Source organism: Rhincodon typus, chromosome 17, assembly GCF_021869965.1.
Source record: "Rhincodon typus isolate 14 chromosome 17, sRhiTyp1.1, whole genome shotgun sequence".
NCBI lineage: Eukaryota > Metazoa > Chordata > Chondrichthyes > Orectolobiformes > Rhincodontidae > Rhincodon > Rhincodon typus.
In genome coordinates, this window is record NC_063348.1 from 20,392,342 (window position 1) to 20,411,433 (window position 19,092).

The window sequence follows — 19,092 nt, forward strand, 5'->3', positions numbered from 1 at the left end:
TGGCTGTTTACACGATATCTCACATCCTCAGCATCAGCAAAATCTGTAGATCTCCTTGAGTTCTTGGAGGATGGATGTTTCTCCTGCTTTGATTCTAGTTTATAGTAATACTAGGCAAGTCAGATCCCAGAAGGAAACCTGTCCTAATATTAAATTTTTGTAGTTACCATGCTGGTTAGTTGCTGAACGCATATACACAAGATGGCAAATATCCTTCAACAAAAGACCCCAAATTAATTATACGAAAGAAGAAACTAACAGACAAAGCTTTTTATTTATGACAGTTTAGATAGATTTTAACATAAGCAGCAAAGTAAAGTTTCATCCTGTTTCCTCACGCTATTTTGATTCTTATCTTACCCTTACAGATACTCAATCCCAGAAAACTATCACCTCAATTTCAGCTCTGTAATTTCTGACTTGCATGGCTGTTCTCAGTTCTTCTTTAAATTGCTGAATTTTATGAAATCTTTCTGTGTCCACTGCCATGAGCCTTTATCAATTCTAACGGCCTAACCATTTTCAGTTCTAACAACTTGAAGACTTTTTATGTAATCTCTCTGAACTTAGAAGCTTCACAAACTAAACCCTTTCTGCTATGTTGACTAGCTCTCATGTATCTGCTGTTTAAACCTACTGTTCTGAAGTCAAAATAAATCTAACGGCCCTGATCTCTTTTCTCTGCCTGACATAAACTAGTAGTTTGAACATTACATCCATTAACACCACAGGTGTCCATCAAGGAACTTAACTGAAGTCACTTGCCTCTTAGAAATGGTGTATTATTCCAAATAACATTCTGACTTTTTAAAAAAAACCTTCACTGAGATGACCAAAGTTCATCTGCCTCTGTTTTAAAATGCAAATCTGAAGTGATAATAACATATTTCAATTTGTTTTGTAGTAGCACTTGGAATGTTGAGAAGATAACAGTGAAAGAGAATCTTCCAATCCTTGCTATTACCAATCAATTTTCTTTACTTTTCTGCTGCTCTGCCGAGGAAGTGATAAAACATGGTTCATTTTGTGTTTCAACAAGGTGCAGAGCTGGATGAACACAGCAGGCCAAGCTGCATCGTAGGAACAGATTTTGTGTTTCCTTTATTCTGGCTCAACTGAATTTTCAAGATGGATTAGTTCTAGCAGGTAATTCATGTACAGAATAAACAACTTCTCATACAAATGTAAATTAAAACAGAAGATGTGAATTTCTTGACATCTGACTCAAATGACTTGTTTATGCCTTTCGATAAAATATTAATTTCAGTTCAGATGCTTTAATTAACTTCATCCTGGTTTCCCAGAATTGCTTCAATCTGTGGTCAGGTTATTGCAGACATTTTATGTCCACATTTCTTCCTTTTTAAAAATCATTTTAGTCCATGAATATCTCAGGTAGTATCCCTACCCCTGGCCCAGAAGGTCCAGGTTTAAGTATCACTTGCTTCAGAAGTGGGTAACAACAACTCTGAACTGGTTGGTCAGAAAAATAGGTTAAAGTCAGATGACAGTTGAAAATTAAAGCCCATAATTTATCACTGTTGTACAAAAATATTTTGTTCATTGTTTGCGAAAGTGCAATCAAATAAAACTTTGTATTTGTCTCAATCTGTGTACTGGCCTGATAGCATAGCAAGAATCTGACCATAATTGCCAAGATAACTCATATGGCCCATATGATGGCATAAAACATGGTTTAATAACATTATTGAGATAAATTTGAGTGAATTTTAATTTTTTCCTGATCGTGGTCTACCTGACTGAGAATGACTTAACAGTGCAATTTTATTACCACATTGATTGATACATTCATATAAAGTTCTATTTGAACTAGCTCAGTCATTAACCAATTTATTTACCAGTTATTGATGAATTAAGAAACTACAAGCTGCAATGTATGCTATTGTATGACAAATAGTGCAAAGAGGAAAGTAAAGTTATAGATACCTGAAATGGAAATGTGTTCTACTTCCCAATGCTAATGTTACATGTCTCAATGTGAAATTAGCAATATAAAAGATAGCTTTCAAAGTAAGTACTTTGTGTTGAAGTAAACTGTTTTTTTTCAGAGAGATAACAATATTAGTTGTCTTTTGCTTTCTGCCTCAAAATATTTATGTAGATCTGGAAAAGTTAATCTATCTATATTGTTAGCAAAGAAAACATAAAACAATTTTCTGTCTGTGCCTTTGCATTCTTTTTAATCAGATACAGCAATTAGATGAATAGCATTTCCCTTGTTACCCATCACCCAGTGATTACTATTCAAAGCTTTTACATTTTTAATCACAACACAATTAAGTCTTGGACTCTTGTTATGAAACTGTAAAAATAAATTGTGTTGATCACCAATCAGTTTTGCAACTCAATTGGTTATACTTATTGAATTATAATTATTTTGTTTTTAAGTGGAATATTGTTTTTGCACATTTTGTCTATCTAACAGATGCAAATGTATGTTCTAGAGAGGTCTTTTCTGACTTGAAACATTAATTCTGCTTCCTTCTCCACAAATGTGGCCAGACTTGCTGAATTTCTCCAGAACTTTCTGTTTTATTTCAGATTTTCAGCATCCACAGTATTTTTCTATGATCCAAATGTAGGAATTGGATCACTTTCCATTTTGGGTTTCCTGGTTAATTATCACAGGATTAGCTACAACTCCGTCTATGCAGCTCCAAATAGCGTGTTAAAGTTCTAACAACATCCAGGCTTGTGCTGATAAGCAGCAAGTAACATTCATGCCATACAAGTGCCAGGCAATGACCATCTCCATCAAAAGAGAGGTAAGCATCACGGCTTGATGTTCAATAGCATTACCATTGCTGATTTCCACCATTATAATCATCTTAGGAGTTAGCATTGACTAGAAAATGAACTGTACCAGTCAAAAAAGAGCTATGGCTACAAGTTAGAAGCCAGGAACTCTAAGGCAAGTAATTCAGCAGGCTGATGAAACTTTCCACTTATCTGAATGGGTGTAACTCCAACAACATTTGAGAATGTTGACACTATCCAGTACAAAACATCCTGTTTAATTTACTCCATCTTGAAAATTCACTCCCTGCACTACAGATACATGATGATAGCAGTCTGTACCAGTATGCACCATCTTTGACAGCACCTTCCAAACCTGTGACCTCTGCAAACTAGAAGGATAAACATAGAAAATCCATGGGAACAATGCAACTTGAAATTTCCTCTCCAGTGACACAATGGTGATTTGGAACTATTTCGCTGTTTGCTCAGTGTTACAGGTTCAAAATCCTGGAACTCCTTTCCTAATAACACTCTGGGTATTCCAAAGACTGCGGTAGTTGATGAAAGCAGCTCAACACTACCTTCACTGGGGCAACTAGGGATGAGCAATAAATGGTGGTTGAGCCAAAGTTACCCACACATTTTATGAATGCAAAAAAAATTCTAATATCAGATTACCACCTTCTTCTGCATCTTCGTTGACTAAGTTAACCAAAAGCCTTTTAATCATGTTTCCTGTCCTTTAATAAACTCAATTGTGCTATCAAAAATCATCACAAATGAAATTCTCCCTACACTGACAGCAGTAATTCAGGAAGAAAACTTACCACCACCTTCTCAAGAGCAACACAGGACAGTAATAGAATGCTTTGCCTTGGGTTTTTAACAAAAAGAACTTACACCTGGAACGTTTTGATCTTCACTATTATTGCATGCTATTTATGATGACAGCTTTGTTGAAAATGTAGTGTATGTGGAATTTGCTAAAAAAAAAATACAAGAAAATGACCCAATCTTCATTACCAATGTAACAATAAAGCATATATGACAAAATATAACCACTGCTGTTAATAAAAAATTATTGTAAAATATTATGTAACCAGAGATAAATCAAATATTATAAGAGAAATGCCTCAAGTGCAAATGAGGAAGGAGCCTTTCTGGCTGTGGAATGAATGCCACATTCCATACCTGGCCATCAGTTAACCTCTGACACCATAGATATAGATGAACCTATTCAATAGCAGTTTCATGTTAAAGTATCTTAATTACTTTGCTCAAATCTATGTGAATTCAAAGGACCGCAAATTAAGTAGCATTTCAGGGATGACAAGCACTTAATTATTTTCACTTTCATTTTAATAGTTCTTGCTCATGCTCAAGTTAAAATTATACAGTAAGTTAACACATTATGAGAGACACTGACCCTGCTACTGTTGAAATTATAAATACAATAAATAACTTTATAATTACAACTAGGCGATTCAAGATGGAAATCAGAGAACACTTCTTTCCACGAAGGCTGTAATGAAATTAACAAATTATGGAAATGATTGAGGTGTATGTTAAGTTTGGAGGAATTACTTTAAATGAAATGCACTATGTTAAACATTTAAATAAATGCCAAAAAATGCTATACAGGAAAGCAAATGAGTTTTAGGGACCTTGGAGGGTGATCAGGCATCTGTGACAGAGACAGACATGAGGACTATTTGAACCAGAAGAATTAATGAAAGCAAGGTGATAAAACTTCCTGTCACAGTGACAAATTATAAGGCAACAGACATGTATCTCACACACAAACAGACCAGTAGCCACAAGAAAGGGTTGAGCTCTAATAGAATTCCCTCAAAGTTTGAGACAAGACAATATAAAGAAATTATTACAAATTGTGAGTATATTTTTCTTTAAATCTATTTGACTGAAGGTGAATTTTTTGAAAGATGGAATTAATCATTATGTCCAAATTGAACATATTAATCTCATGTCATAGCTGTTATTGATATTATATGATACAATATTAATTTCTATAACATAATTTAAAATTTATTCTTAAAATAAGTGTTCAGAAGCAAATAGAAGAGTTCAATCTCAAACTTAAAATCTCATGAGTCCCCAACAATATCCGAGAATTTGTAAGTTAAGATTCCAAGGGCTGATGTTGGTAAACTTAAAAACTAAGTTGTTTCTAGTGTAATATCCTTGGAGATATTTTCTACTATGAGAACATTTTGCTGGCTTGGATACAGCTGGGAAAAGGACATTTCATTCCAGGATACAGCCTCTTGCTGCTAAAGGTAAGGATCTTTAATGATATGAAATTTCTTATCATTAAGGCTTTAAGCTGACCATAAGTTTGATTTAGTAGGTTTACCTTCCTGGGGTGATGATGGTGGTGGGAGGGTGAAGGTAGAAACACCATTAAGAATGTTAGTTAAAGTTTGGAAGTCTCTACCAGAGAGCTGTGGATGCTGAAACAATTGGATCTTTGAAAACTGAGATTGTTAGGTTTCTGTTTTTCAAAGCTCAGAAGTGATGAGCAGAAAAGGCAGATAAATATATTTGTGATCATGGGGTTAGTTAGTTCAACTGGCTACGTGGCTACAAGGTGCTGCAGAACAATACCAAATGAGAGGGATCTGATTGAAGTATATAAAAATTATGAGAGGCATAGACAGAGTAGATTGCGAGAATTTTTTCCCATGGCAGACATATCTAAGACCAGGCAACATAAGTTTAAGGTGCGGAGCAAGTGGTTTAAAGGAGATCTGAGAAAAGAAATCTTTCACCCAGCGGTTGGTAGAAATATTGGATGTGCTACCTGAAATGGTAGGGGAAGCAGGTTCTTTCACAACTTTTAAGGCCAGAGTAGGTTGTGGACCAAGTGCAGGTAAACGGGATTAATGTAGTTTGATATTTGTTGGTCGGGCATAGATATGGTGGGCCAAAGGGCTTTATGACTGAATGCTCTCTAAGACTTTGGATGAAACATTTGTTTTCAGCCCCCATTCACAGAAAAGACAAACAAATAGACAGTTAAGGGATAAATTTTAAACAATAACAAAACTGGCCAGATTACTTTAATGGCTCTCATGATGCATTGTTTCACAGGCAAGTTTTTCACTTGAACATTGATCAGGGTCACTTTCTCAATTTACCCAGACAAAGACAGCAATACTTCTAACTTAGCTTTCTACTCTTTCGGATTCTAAAAGTTGGTGTATCAGATTAGACAGGGAGGTTTCAAATCTTCATGCTGCCTCAGCAGCAGCCAAGAACCATATCACAGAAAACATAGTTCAAACAAAAACTTTAATTCTGGTTCTGCCCTGAGAGATTGATCGACTCTTTCCAAGGCCTCAATTACCATTTGACAACTACCATTTTCTTGAACATGGGGTCTCTTCCAGACTTATCTGAACCAATTACCAAGTACTGACCTCATTAATAGCCAATGTCTGTTATCTGTTTTAATACAATGTTCTTCCTATTGTTGTGATGTCTATTGGAATCTTTTTAATCAAGGGTCAGCTTACAACTAGCCTCCATGCCTGGCTTCACCAGCAAACACAAGCTTGTTTGGTCTGTTCTTTTCCTTTTTCCACAAGTTGTCCCAAAGTCCTCCAGTTATTTCCAGCTCATAATTCAAAATTGATAAAAGAATAAAAATAAAACTAATGAAACCTCAATGAGGGCTCTAACACCATCTACTATATGCATATTGATAGATTTTTGATATACATCCGATATTGACTGCCATTCTATTCTCATAATCTTTCTTTGCCAATTGTATCTCCCTCTTCACTTCCTATCTCATTGGTTTTGGCCTGTTTCACTGACTCTGGTGTGGAGATCAAATGACATTCTTCTGCGTTGTAACTATATGATTTGATGGCACAGACACTCAGAGTTTTGCAGCTCTCCCCTAGACAGTGTTATTACATAGACTAAACTTTACAAGGTGAGGTTGTGCTTTTATGTCTCTGAACCGATAATCTAGAGATACCCTAATCAATGCTTTGGGGATATGGGCACAAATTCCACCACAGTAGCTGGTTTAATTTGAATTAATTAAAGCTGGACTCAGTGATGGTTACAATGAACATTTGTCAATTACTGTGAACATCCTAATGCAATCTATAGAGGAAGAAATGTGCCATCCTTACCTGCTGGATTACGTGTGAGGCATTCAGTAATGGTAATGCCATTGAATGTCAAAGGGATATGACTAGATTTTCTCTGTTGGAGATGGTCATTACTTGGCAATTATATGGCATAAATTTTACTTGTTATTTGTCAGCTCAAGCCTAAATATTGTCCAGGTCTTGTTGCATATGAACACGAACTGTTTCGCTATCTGAGGAGGTTTGAATGGTGCTGAATATTGTATAATTATTAGCAATCATCTGCAGTTCTGAACTTGTGATGGAGAAAAGGCCATTGATAAAGCAACTAAAGCTGAATTCATATGCTGAAGAATAGCAGTGATGTTCCTGGACCAAGATAATTGACATCCAGCATCCGCATGTCCCTGGATATATCATATCCCATTAGCAAAGATAGCAGTAACTAGAATATAGTCATGATTTAATTGCATTGGGAGTCCTCAATGTTGACTCCAGCTCATGCAAAGTCTCATGGCACCAAGTCAAACATTGGCAAGAAACTCTCCTATTGATTACTATCTACTGTGCTGAACACCTATGCCACTCCTCCATCCCCAGCTAATGGACCAAAACTATTGCTGTCTAACAACAATTTTAAGAAGCACTGAGAGTGGTAAAGGCAAAAAATGTAGTCTGGATTGGGAAGTGCAATGTTCATCACCAAGAGTGGCTCAGTAGTAACACTAGAGACTGAGCTAGCCAAGCCTTGAAGGACTTTGCTGCTAGACTGAGCCTGTGGCAGATGGTGAGGGAACTAACAAGAGATAAACTTACCTGATCTCAACCTCACCAATCTACCTGTTGTATCCACATCTGCCAAAAAGAGTTTCATTAGGATTGACTATCCCATTATTCTTGTAGAGTTGGCATCTTTTCTTCACTATGCAGATCTCGTCCATCAAGTTGTGTGGCACTAACCACCATGCTGAATGGAATAGATTTCAAATAGTTCTGTCAACTATAAATTGGCCATCCATCAGGTGCTGTGGGTTATCAGCAGCCACAGAATTACATTCAAACACAACGTTCAACCTCATCGCTCAGTATAACACCCACTCTATTATAACCATCAAATCAGGAGATGAACCCTGGTTCAATGAAAAGCAGCATCAAAGATTACCTCAAAATGTGGTGCCAACTTGGTAAACCTACAACAGAAAACAATATGCATGCCAAACGGTGGGTAGAACAGAGCTCAGTAATTCCACAACCAAGGGATCAGGTTATAGCTCTACAATTCTGCCACATTCAGTCTTGTATGATGGTGAGCAATTAAAAAACTAACAGGAAGAGGAGGATCCACAAGTATCCCCGTACTGTGTGATGGAGGAATGTAGCACATTAGTGCAAAAAAATGGCTGAAGTATTTGCAACCATTGTCAATCAGAAGTGACAAGTCGATGATCCATCAAGGCCTCCTCTGAGTTTCCCTGTATCATAAATGTCAGCCTTCATCAAATTCAATTCACTCCACATGACAGAAAGAGAAGTTGGAAGGTAAATTGTGACGAGGATACAAGGAACTACTATGAATGGGTATAGATTGGTTAAGTGGGTGGGCAAAGATCTTGCAAATTTTATACCATGTGGTAGAGTGTGAAATTGTCCATTTTGACTGCAAAAATAAAAAAAAACTAAATGGTGAGAAAGTGCAGAGTTACAAAATTCAGGGGGACAGAAACAGAAGTTGCTGGAAAAGCTTAGCAGGTCTGGCAGCATCTGTGAAGAAAAATCTTCCAGCAATTTTTGTTTTTGATCCTGATTTACAACAGCCACAGTTCTTTCGGTTTTTATTTCGTAAAATTCTGGGGGATCTGGATGTCCCAGTACGTGAATTTCAGAAGGTTAGTAGAGTAGGTACAACTAATGGAATGTAATAGTTTATTGCAAGGGAAATTGAATACAAAAGTTGGGTAAATTTACCTCAGCCAGGACATTGGTGACATCATATTTACTGTATAGTAGTAATTTCATTACTTAAAGAAGGATTCAAATGCATTGGAAACAATTCAGAGAAGGATAATAAAACTAATTCTTGGAATGGGTAGCTTGTCTTATGGGGAAAGAATGGATAGTCTTGGCTTTTTTCCAATGGGAGTTTAGAAGAGTAAGAGATGCCTTGCTTGGATCCTGAGGGATCTTGACATAATGCATGTAGAAAGAATGTATCCTCCTGTGGGAATGAGGGCTAACTGTTGAAAAACAAAGCTAGCCAATTTAAGACAGTATTAAGAAGATTTATTTCTCCTCACAGAAGGCTGTGAGCTTTTGGAAATCTCTTCCTTGAAAGGTGGTGATAGGAGAGTATTTGAAACTTCTTAAGGAAGAGGTAGATAGATTCTTGATAAGCAAGAGGTGAAAGGTAATGAAGGGTAGGCAGGAAAGTGGAGTAATCAGATCTTTCAAGACCTTATTAAATGGTGGAAAAGGTTTGAGGGACTGCCTACCCCTGTTCCTAATTAATATGTACATTTGTAAATATCAACAAATGGCTTAATGTACTGCATTCTGAAAAGGCTATGGGCTGTGACAACTTTATGGCAATAGTACAATAGACTTGTACTCCAGAAATAGCTACAATCTGCTTGAGCACAAGTAAAATGCTGGCATCTACCCTACAATTTGGAAAATTGCTCAAGTAATACCATAAGAGCATAAGATATAGGAGCAGAATTAGGCCATTCAACCCATTGAGTCTGCTCCACCATTTGATCATGGCTGATATGTTTCTCAACCCCATTCTCCTACCTTCCCCTCTTAGCTCTTGATTCCCTTACTAATCAAGGACCTATCAGTGTGTATTTTAAATACACCCAACGACTTGATTTCCATAGCCTTCGGCAGCACGAATTCCACAGATTCACCATCCTCTGGTTGAAGAAATTCCACCTCATCACTGTTCTAAAGGGTTGTTCCTTTACTCTGAGGCTGTGCCCTCAGGCCCTAGTCTCTCTTGCTAGTGGAAACACATTCTGCATGTTCGCTCTACCCAAGCCTCTTAGTGTTTTGTAAGTTTCGGTGAGATTCCCTCCTCATCCTTCAAAACTCCATCATGTACAGATACAAAGGCTTATCATATCACAAGCCTTTCATTCCCAAGATCATTCTTGCAAACTTCCTCTGGACCCCTCTGAGGCCAACACATCGTTCTTTAGATACATGGCCAAAACTGCTTGCAATATTCCAAATACGTCCTGTCCAGAGTGTTGTCCAGCCTTGGCAGAACATTTCTGCTCTTGCACTCTAGCCATCTTGAAATGAATGCTAACATTGTAACTTTTCCGTGATAGTACAATACTACAGCAGTGCCAACGGAACTTGTATGTTAACTTTAAGAGAATCCTGAACTAGGACTCCTAAGTCCCTTTGTTCTTCAGATTTGCACAGCCTTTCCCCATTTAGAAAATAGTCTATGCCTCTATTCTTCCTGCCAAAGTGAAAAACCTCACACTTTCCCACATTGTATTCCATCTGCAACTTCTTTGCCCACTCGTCTTGTCTGTCCAAGTCCTTCTGCAGAATCCCCACTTCCTCAACATTACCTGTCCCTTAACCTATCCATTGCAAACTTAAGAACAATATCCTCAGTTCCTTTGTCCAGATTGTTAATGTTTCACATGAATAGTTGTGGTCCCAACCTGCGGAACTCCACTAGTCACCAGCTGTCATCCTATAAAAGAGCCTTTTGTCATCACTCTCTCTTTGCCTTCTGCCAGTCAGTCAATCCTCTATCCATGCCAGTATTTTTGTCCTTAACACCATGGGCTCATCTTATTTGGCAGCCTTCTGTGCAGCACCTTGTCAAAGGCCATCCATAGATCCAAATAGATCACGTCCACTGCCTCTCCTTTGTCTAACTTGCTCGTTACCTCCTCAAAGAATTCTAACCGATTTGTCAGGCATGACCTCCCCTTGATGAAGTCGTGCTGACTCAACCCTATTTTACTATGCACTTCCAAGTACTTTGCAATCTCATCCTTAACAATGGTCTCTAAAATCTTCCCAGTGACCAAGGTCAGGCTAATCGGCCTATAGATTCCTGTCTTCTGCCTCCCATCCTTCTTAAACAGGGTGTTACATTAGCCATTTTTTCGACCTTTGGGACTCTCCCTGACTTCAGTGATTCCAGAAAGATCACCACCAACACCTCCCCAGTCTCAACCATCTCCTTCAGAACTCTGGATGTAGTCCATTTAGTCAGAGTGATTTATTCACCTTCAGACCTTACAGCTTCCCAGCACCATCTCCTTAGTGATGACCACCACAGTCACCAATGCCTTCTGATTCCTATCAACAAAAAGCAGGAAAAATATAAACTGAACAATGTAATGCTGAATCAGTCTGTTCTAAATCATCAATAAGAAGATCAAATGTATTTTTGATAATGCTATCAGATGAAATATGACAAGCAATTAGTCATTCTCTGATACTCAGGTTCATTCTCCGAGGGTCACTCAGCTTCGGATCTCATTAAAACTTCGATTCAAATATGGTCAAGAGACCTGAACCCAAGTGGGTGGGGGATGAAAGGGAAATGAGGTTGACTGCCCTTGACATCACGGCAGCATTTGACTCCGTGTATTATCAAGAAGCCCTAACCTTAAAAAAAAAACTTTTGTTCATCATAAGGTTGCAAATGGGTATGTCCACGTCCAACACTCAACAAGCTCAACACTATCCAGGACATCAACTTGATTGAAAGACCATCCACCATTTTTAACATTCAAACTGTCCATTATTGATGAATAGTGCCAGGAGTGTGTACACCATCTGCAAGATGTACTGCAGTAACTCACCAAGATTCCTTTAGTAGCACCTTCCAATCCCACAGATCCAGAATGGCAAAGTCACTAGACTCACAGGAACACCACAAACAAAAAACAGAAGTTGCTGGAAAAGCTCAGCAGGTCTGGCAGCATCTGTGAAGAAAAAAGAATCAGAGTTAACGTTTTGGATCCGGTGACCCTTCCTCAGAACTGGAGGACTCACAGGAACACCACCATCTGTAAATTCCCCTTCAAGCCTCAAACCATCCTGACTTGAACTATACCACCATTCCAGTGGTACGGCCACAGGGTCAAAATCAAACAGCACTATCAGTATACCTAACTCCCACAGACTCCAGCGGTTCAATTCAGTGGCTCACTACACCTTTTCAATGGCACCTGTCATAAATGAACAAATAAAATAAAAGCAACTGAATGGGGGAACAAAAGGTTAATTTTTAATCCTGATTTCAGTCAAACAAATGGACAGAAATGACACATTTTCTATCAAAGTCCATATCTCATGAAAACACAGATCTGTAGCTGTGTAACCTATGCTCCGTACATTTATGAAATCCCCTTCATAAAAGTTGATGGCATTTAATTTAGGTTTGGTTTATGCCAGGAAGAGAACATATGTAAACCCTTTGTGTAAATACCAACTCTCAGTTCTCAAATACAGACAATGGTTAATAGCTCCTCTGAGGACAAAACTCATGGAGCTACTGGCCCAAGTTCACAAAGACTGCAGCGGGCTAGGAATTGCAATGAAATGGCCAAGTCAGGGGTGTAGGTTATGGATTCACTATCTGCATCCTTATTCTGCATCAGGGAAATTTACTAGTACTGGAATCAGGTCTCACCCACCACTTTTAAAGGCTCCACAGTCTTTCTGAATCTGTGAAAACTTGATCTGATCACTTAAGGTTTGTGGAATTCACTCCCAAGCAGTGTTATTGCTTGGATTTGCCTATTACAACTTAATTCCTTCAATGTGCTCTGCCATTCTGCTTTACACTTTTTGTTGTATTGTATTTGAATCAAAGCCTACAGTTGTAATGAGGTCTTTAGTGGTGAAAGATTTAAATTACAGGGACAAAAGGGAAGACATTCTGGAACTGTTATAGCTTTCAACATTGAGAAAATGTTAGGAGCGAGATTGATGATCAGCATAGTGAAGACAAATCACAAAGCCCATTTCAGCTGATCTCAGTAAATAAGTTGGCATTCATACAAAGTGGATTTCCCTGCCTTATACACTTGCCAGCACTTTCACTGGCATTAGTGAATGAAAGTTGCATTTTAAATCAAAACAAGTGAGCCTTTACTCCAAATGAGTGAAATGTATTAGGCTTGGATACTGTAGCGTTGATGTTAGAGTTCTTGCTGACAGTGCACAAGCCAAAGGTTTGAGCTTTAGTGTCTTTACTTGACGAGGAAATGCAATACAATCTCAACTCAAAAGCATTTTACATTCATAAGCTAATGGATTATGGTTGGGAGATATCTGCAAACAAATTATTGAATACCAACAGGATCTCCCCAAGAAAATCAATAATTAAATTTTGTTTCGCTGTGTGAAATGAAACTGAATGAAATGATGGCCAGTCCATGACCTTAATTCATTGAGATAATAATGTAAACAAGAGGATCCAATCAAAGAGAAATCAGAATGGTTGGGAAACTGGATGCTGTCCAAGAAGAGTGAAAGAGACAAGTTTTGATCTTTAGACTTTAACAAGGCCAATTGGAAAATTTGAGTGAAATCCGAAAACTTCTCAAAGTCAATGTAAAATATAACCAATGGTATAGGATGCTTGAGCATAAGTCAGGAAGATTACAATAACTCAGCCCAGTCCACCCTGAAAAAGAATTGTTATGAATAGCTGGGGTCTCATGACCAGTTTGGAAGTGCCTACACATAGATTTGGTCAAGCAATTGACATAGTCATATCACAGAATTAAGTCCAACAGCCAACATCTGTAGACTCTTCCATCATCTTAAGACAATGTTTCCAATTTATTGGTGTCTCTGTTCCTGTTGGTCAGGACACATACTGCTATAGGAAATACCCCTGAAAACAGACCACAAATAATATCCCTTATTTCCCTTTACAAAGTCACTATACCAGTCAATACATTGGTAATTAAAGTCATCCATTATAGCCACTCTATGATATTTACACCTCCCTGTAATTTCCTTAAAAATTTGTTCCTCTGTACCCTTCTCACTTGGTGGTCTATAGATTACAGCAAGTAATGTAATGCTCTCTTTTTATTCTTTAACTGTAAATTCTGTCCTTGAACCTTTTGAAATATCCTCTTTCTCCAGTATTGTAATCCTCCCTTAACCAAAAGCACCCACTGTTCCTCCTTTTTAACCTTTCCTTTATTTTCTGAGCCTCTTATAACTAGGAATATTCTCACCAGAGTTGCCTTTCATTAAACCAGGCCTCCATAATCACCACAACATCACAATCCCATAAGGCAATCTGTTCTTATAACACCCCAGTCTTATTAACTATATCCTGTTCATTTCACATACATGCAGTGTAACCCGGATTTAGATTTCATTACTTTCTCTCTTACTTCAACATTGCTATTAATTTACTATTCTCTCTTTTACTTCTCTGCCTCTCCCAGCGTTTTGTGCACCTTGCTTTCTAATATTCTCTCATGTTTCGCACATCCATGCTTGGTTTAAACCTTCCCAACAGCAAAATATACTGAAAGAAACCTAAATCCAGCTCTGGTGCAATGTATGGTGTCCAGTTTGTACTAGTGTATGCTGCTCCAGAGTCAGTCTCAGTGTCCTAGGAATCTAGAGCCAGCTTTCCTACTTCGTCTTTCCAGCCATGCATTCATCTGTCCCATCTTTGTAATTCTGTACTCACTTGAATGTGGCACTGGGAGTAATCTGGAAGTTACTACTTTAGAGGTCCTGCTTATTAATTATCTGCCTAGTTCCCTACATTCCAGTTGCACATCCCTTTTCCTAGCAATGTAATTGGTATCAATATAGAGCATGATTTCTGGTTGTTCACTCTCCCCCAGAAGAATGCTCTGCAAACCTGGCAGCATGGAGGAAGCAAACAATCTTCCAGTTCTTTTGGTGGCCTCAGAAATGCCTGTCTTGTATTGGTACTGCCTTTCTATTCTTCTTCCTTCCTTCTTGCAAATCAGAGCCACACATGGCACCATAGGCTTGGCTCTTGCTATCACTCATACAAGGATCCATTAGTTTCACTGATACAAAGAACGGAAAGCAGGTTAGTCAATACAACCCCAGGGGAACTCCTGCATTACCTGCCTATTTCTCTTAGACTGCCTGATGGTCATCCATTCCCTATCTGCCTGCTTGCTCCTAACTTGTGATGTGACTATCTCTCTAAACATGCAATCCAATGAGTACACTGCATCACATCGCATCTCATTGACTCCATACACTGCTCAAGCTCTGAAACCAATGTCACTTCCTGCACATGGGCTCTTATGATTCACAAGAGGTATTCACAACATGTCACAGGTCATGCATTTCACTTGCAGAGCTGAGATGCCATACGCTATCCTTAAATTTTTAAACTAGTTGATTACTTTATAAGTTTTGTTACTCTTACTTACTTTAAGCTCACTTTATTAGAGATTAGTAGAAAGTCATTAATTATAAATTAGGTCCCTCTCCGGCACACATCAATTGGTACCTTGCCTGTGCTACATTAAAAAAAATGTTTTTTTCAAAATTACTGGAGTTGAACCACAGCCCCCACCAGCAGCTGCTTAATAACCAAACAGCTCATGACTTTCCTGCAATGTCACTTTTGTCAAACCCAGTTGAGCAGTCCCACAATGTGCTCCCTCACAGAATCATACACTAAAGAAGAGGTCCTTTAGTCCATCAAGTCTGCACTGCCAAAACTAAAGGCTAAATATGATCTACTCTCATTCCCCTTACAGGTCTGGTTCTTCTCACCCCTATTAGGTAAGTGAAAGGATCATGGTCCCTCGCAGGCCCGACTCTTCTAGCCCCCATTTGTGAAATTGCACAATATGTAGCAAGTAATGATCTGATCAGGCAGCCATTAGTGTGCAGGTTAGGTTTGATGTATCCCTTTTCAGTGTAAAGCTTGCGTGGTGAGCAAGTGGCTAAGAAATGTTTATCACACTTTCAGTAAGCCCAAACAAATAGCATGTAGAGCTGTAGGAATCCCAATATGCATATACATCAGTAGGCATGTGGTACATAACTGTAGAGAATCCATTTGCGGATGTTCGGAATTGGCCCAATGCAAAACCTGCGTAGACTGCATATGCCGAAGACCTGAGCTGAAAGGCCCTGATGGAATGCAAACTGAGCATCAGTGGAGCAGATTATTGCTAAGCAAGTGCTGCTTAATAGCACTGTCGATGACACCTTTCATCACTTTATTGATGGTCGAGAATAGACTGATGGAATGGTAATTGGCGGAGTTGGATTTGTCCTCCTTTTTTGTGTACAGGACTCACCTGGGCAATTTTCCACATTGTTAGGTAGATGCGGTGATGTAGCTGTGCTGGGAGAGGTTGACTCAGGGAGCAGCAAGTTCTGGAGCATAAGTCTTCAGTACTATTGCCAGAATGTTGTCGGGGCCCATAGTCTTTGTACAATCCAGTGCCTCCAACTGTTTCTTGATTTTACAAAGAATGAATCAAGTTGGCTGAAGACTGGCATCTGTGATGCTGGGGAACTCTGGAGGATGCCGGAATAGATCAACCACTTGATACTTCTGGCTGAAGATTGTTGTGAATGCTTCAGCCTTGATAACAATCTTTAGTCTTGATTTTTGCAAAGATGTGCTGTCCACCCGTCACCAGCCCCTCCACCCATCCCCACCCCCACCTCCAACTTCCTGCAGTAAATTGTTAAATTGTCCACCACATTCATGACCAGATCTGGCAGGACTAGAGAACATAGATCTGTTCCATTGATTATGGAATTGCTTATCTTTGTCTATCACTTGCTGCTTATGCTTGTTGGCACGCAAGTAGTCCTGTTTTGTAACTGACCCGAAAAGATGTCAGACGATATTGAGAGGATGTTAGCAGTGATTGAGAAATGGATAAGTGTGTTATGAGAGAATGTCCCTATGGAGTGTTGAAAGGGGAGAGCAGGGGAAGACTGGTTTTGTTGTCGCATCATGCTGGAGCTCGAAGTCTCTTTAGTGGAGCAAGACATGTCAGAGGAACCTATGTGAAAGATTGCATCATTGAAACACGTATGACCAAGATGGAGAAACTGGTAGAGTGGAATGAAGTTCTTATAGGTCTCAGGATGTGAGTTATAGATTCAGAGTCATACAGCACGGAAACAGACCCTTCAGTCCAACTCATCCACACTTCAAGTTTCCCAAGCTAAACTAGTCCCACTTCCTGCATTTTGCCCATATTTCTTTAAACCTTCTTTATTCATATATCTGTCTGAATGTCTTTTAAATGTTGTAACTATACCTTCATCTACCACTTCCTCTGGCAGTTCATTCCTCATATGAACCACCGTCAGTGCGAAAAAGCTGCCCCTCAAGCCCCTTTTAAATCTTTCTCCTCTCACCTTAGAAAATATACCCCTAGTTTTGAACCCCCCCCGACTCTAGAGAAAAGATCTTTGCTATTCACCTGATCTCTGCCCCTCATGATTTTATAAACCTCTGTAAGGTCACCGCCAACCTCCTATGCTCTACTGAGAAAAATCCCAGCCTATCCAGCCTCTCCTTAGAACTCAAACCCTCCAGTCCTAGCAACATCTTATAAATCTTTTCTGAACCCTCTCCAGTTTAGTGATATCCTTCGTGTAGCAGGACGACCAGAACAATACTCCAAAAGTGGCCTCAGCTGACTAGAAATGAGATGTTACACTTATTCCAAAGAAAGGACGTTGTACCTGAGACCCATGCCTAGACCCAAGGCAACACTATTTATTGGAGGATGTGAGTGGAATTGACAGAAATTGTTCAGAACCTAAACAATCTCAGTCAAATGGAAAAGGCTGGTGGTGGATTGTGACTGATTGAGTCTTCATTTGAGGATGAAGCAGACAGATCTGAGACAATCCTGAGGGTTGGAGCGATCTGATATGCAAAGAGAAAGGAAATGTTTAGGGCCAGGAAACTGGAAACATATAGGGCATTAGAAGAGTGATAGGGAATAATTGGGAAGAGACTGTATAGAGGAAGCACAAATGAAATTAAGATAGGAAATTTTAAATTCAGTGGAGTAGGATCAAGTGGAGTAGAAAAGGATAGTCTTGTACTGTCGGCAAGGAGGTAGAGGCAGACTAATAAATGAATGTTTACTGCAAGCCCATGGATTGCTGCAACTACCTAAGCTAGAATTACTCCATGTGCTCTTTGTACGGACATCATTCTCCCAGTTACTCTATCTCCACTGCATCCGTTTTGAAGAAACAAACTTCTATGTTACCACTTTCAACATGTCTTCGTTTCTATATACTGAGGATTCCCATCCAGTATTGTTGACAGGGCCCTCCAGCATTTCAAATCCATTTCCAATGCCTCTGCTCTCAGCCCTGTTCCTCTTTCCCAGAACCATGATAACGCTTCCCTTGGTTATCACCTTCCTCCTTATCAGCCTCCACATTCAACATTTCATTTTCTGCCATTTCCTCTAACTCTAATGTGATACATTCAAACACATCTTCCCTTGTGTTCCCTTTCCGGGATTCCAGAGGCACCATTCCCTCTGAGATGCTCTGGTTCACTTCTCATTCACATCAAGCAGTCTACCCTTCCCTCAGGCTCCTTCCAGTGATGGCGTAGGAGATGCAAAACCTTTTGTCTCACTGTCCTAGGCTCCAAATAGCTTCCACATTAAATGATTAACTTGTTTTAATTTCATATACAATGTTATGACCAGGTAAAAAAGGATGGAATAGTGGCCCTCTTTTCTCATTCTGTGTTTGAAGATAACAGAGAGCTTTTTGAATTTTAGAAAGGAAGCATTTGCCAATTCAATGCATACTTATCTGTTTACTTATGGATGATAAAGTTCTAGCTGGATAGCCTCCCTTGAGTTCAACATGTAGAGGGCTTTATTGTGTTGAAAGTCTTCCAGACAAAAAAAAGTGCAAATCTGTGTCTTGTCTTCCACAATTTATGTGCACTTGAACAAAATGGTCAAAAGTACAAATAGCAGAATAAAAAGTTAAGAAAGAGTTGTAGCAGGTCTGCCTGTAGCTATCTAATTGCTTTGATCTATAGTTGACAGTTTCAGCCTGTAACTGATTGCTTCTTCCGGAAATGCTATTGTAGAAATTGAACATTTCTTTCAAAAGCTCTGTCTACTTGGCAGAATGAAGACACATTCAAACCTAACAAACAGGCTATCTTCTTAGATGGAGATATAAAGAC

At 38.9% G+C, this 19,092-nt stretch overlaps 1 long non-coding RNA gene across 2 annotated transcripts in view; it reads left to right on the top strand.

The window, feature by feature from the left end:
* LOC125485241 overlaps window positions 1-19,092 on the top strand; it is a 94,733-nt gene that overhangs the window by 44,354 nt on the left and 31,287 nt on the right. For both annotated transcript variants that reach the window (XR_007263979.1, XR_007263980.1), the window contains exon 2: window positions 1,040-1,146. This is a non-coding gene — a long non-coding RNA (uncharacterized LOC125485241). The remainder of the gene's footprint in view (window positions 1-1,039; window positions 1,147-19,092) is intronic.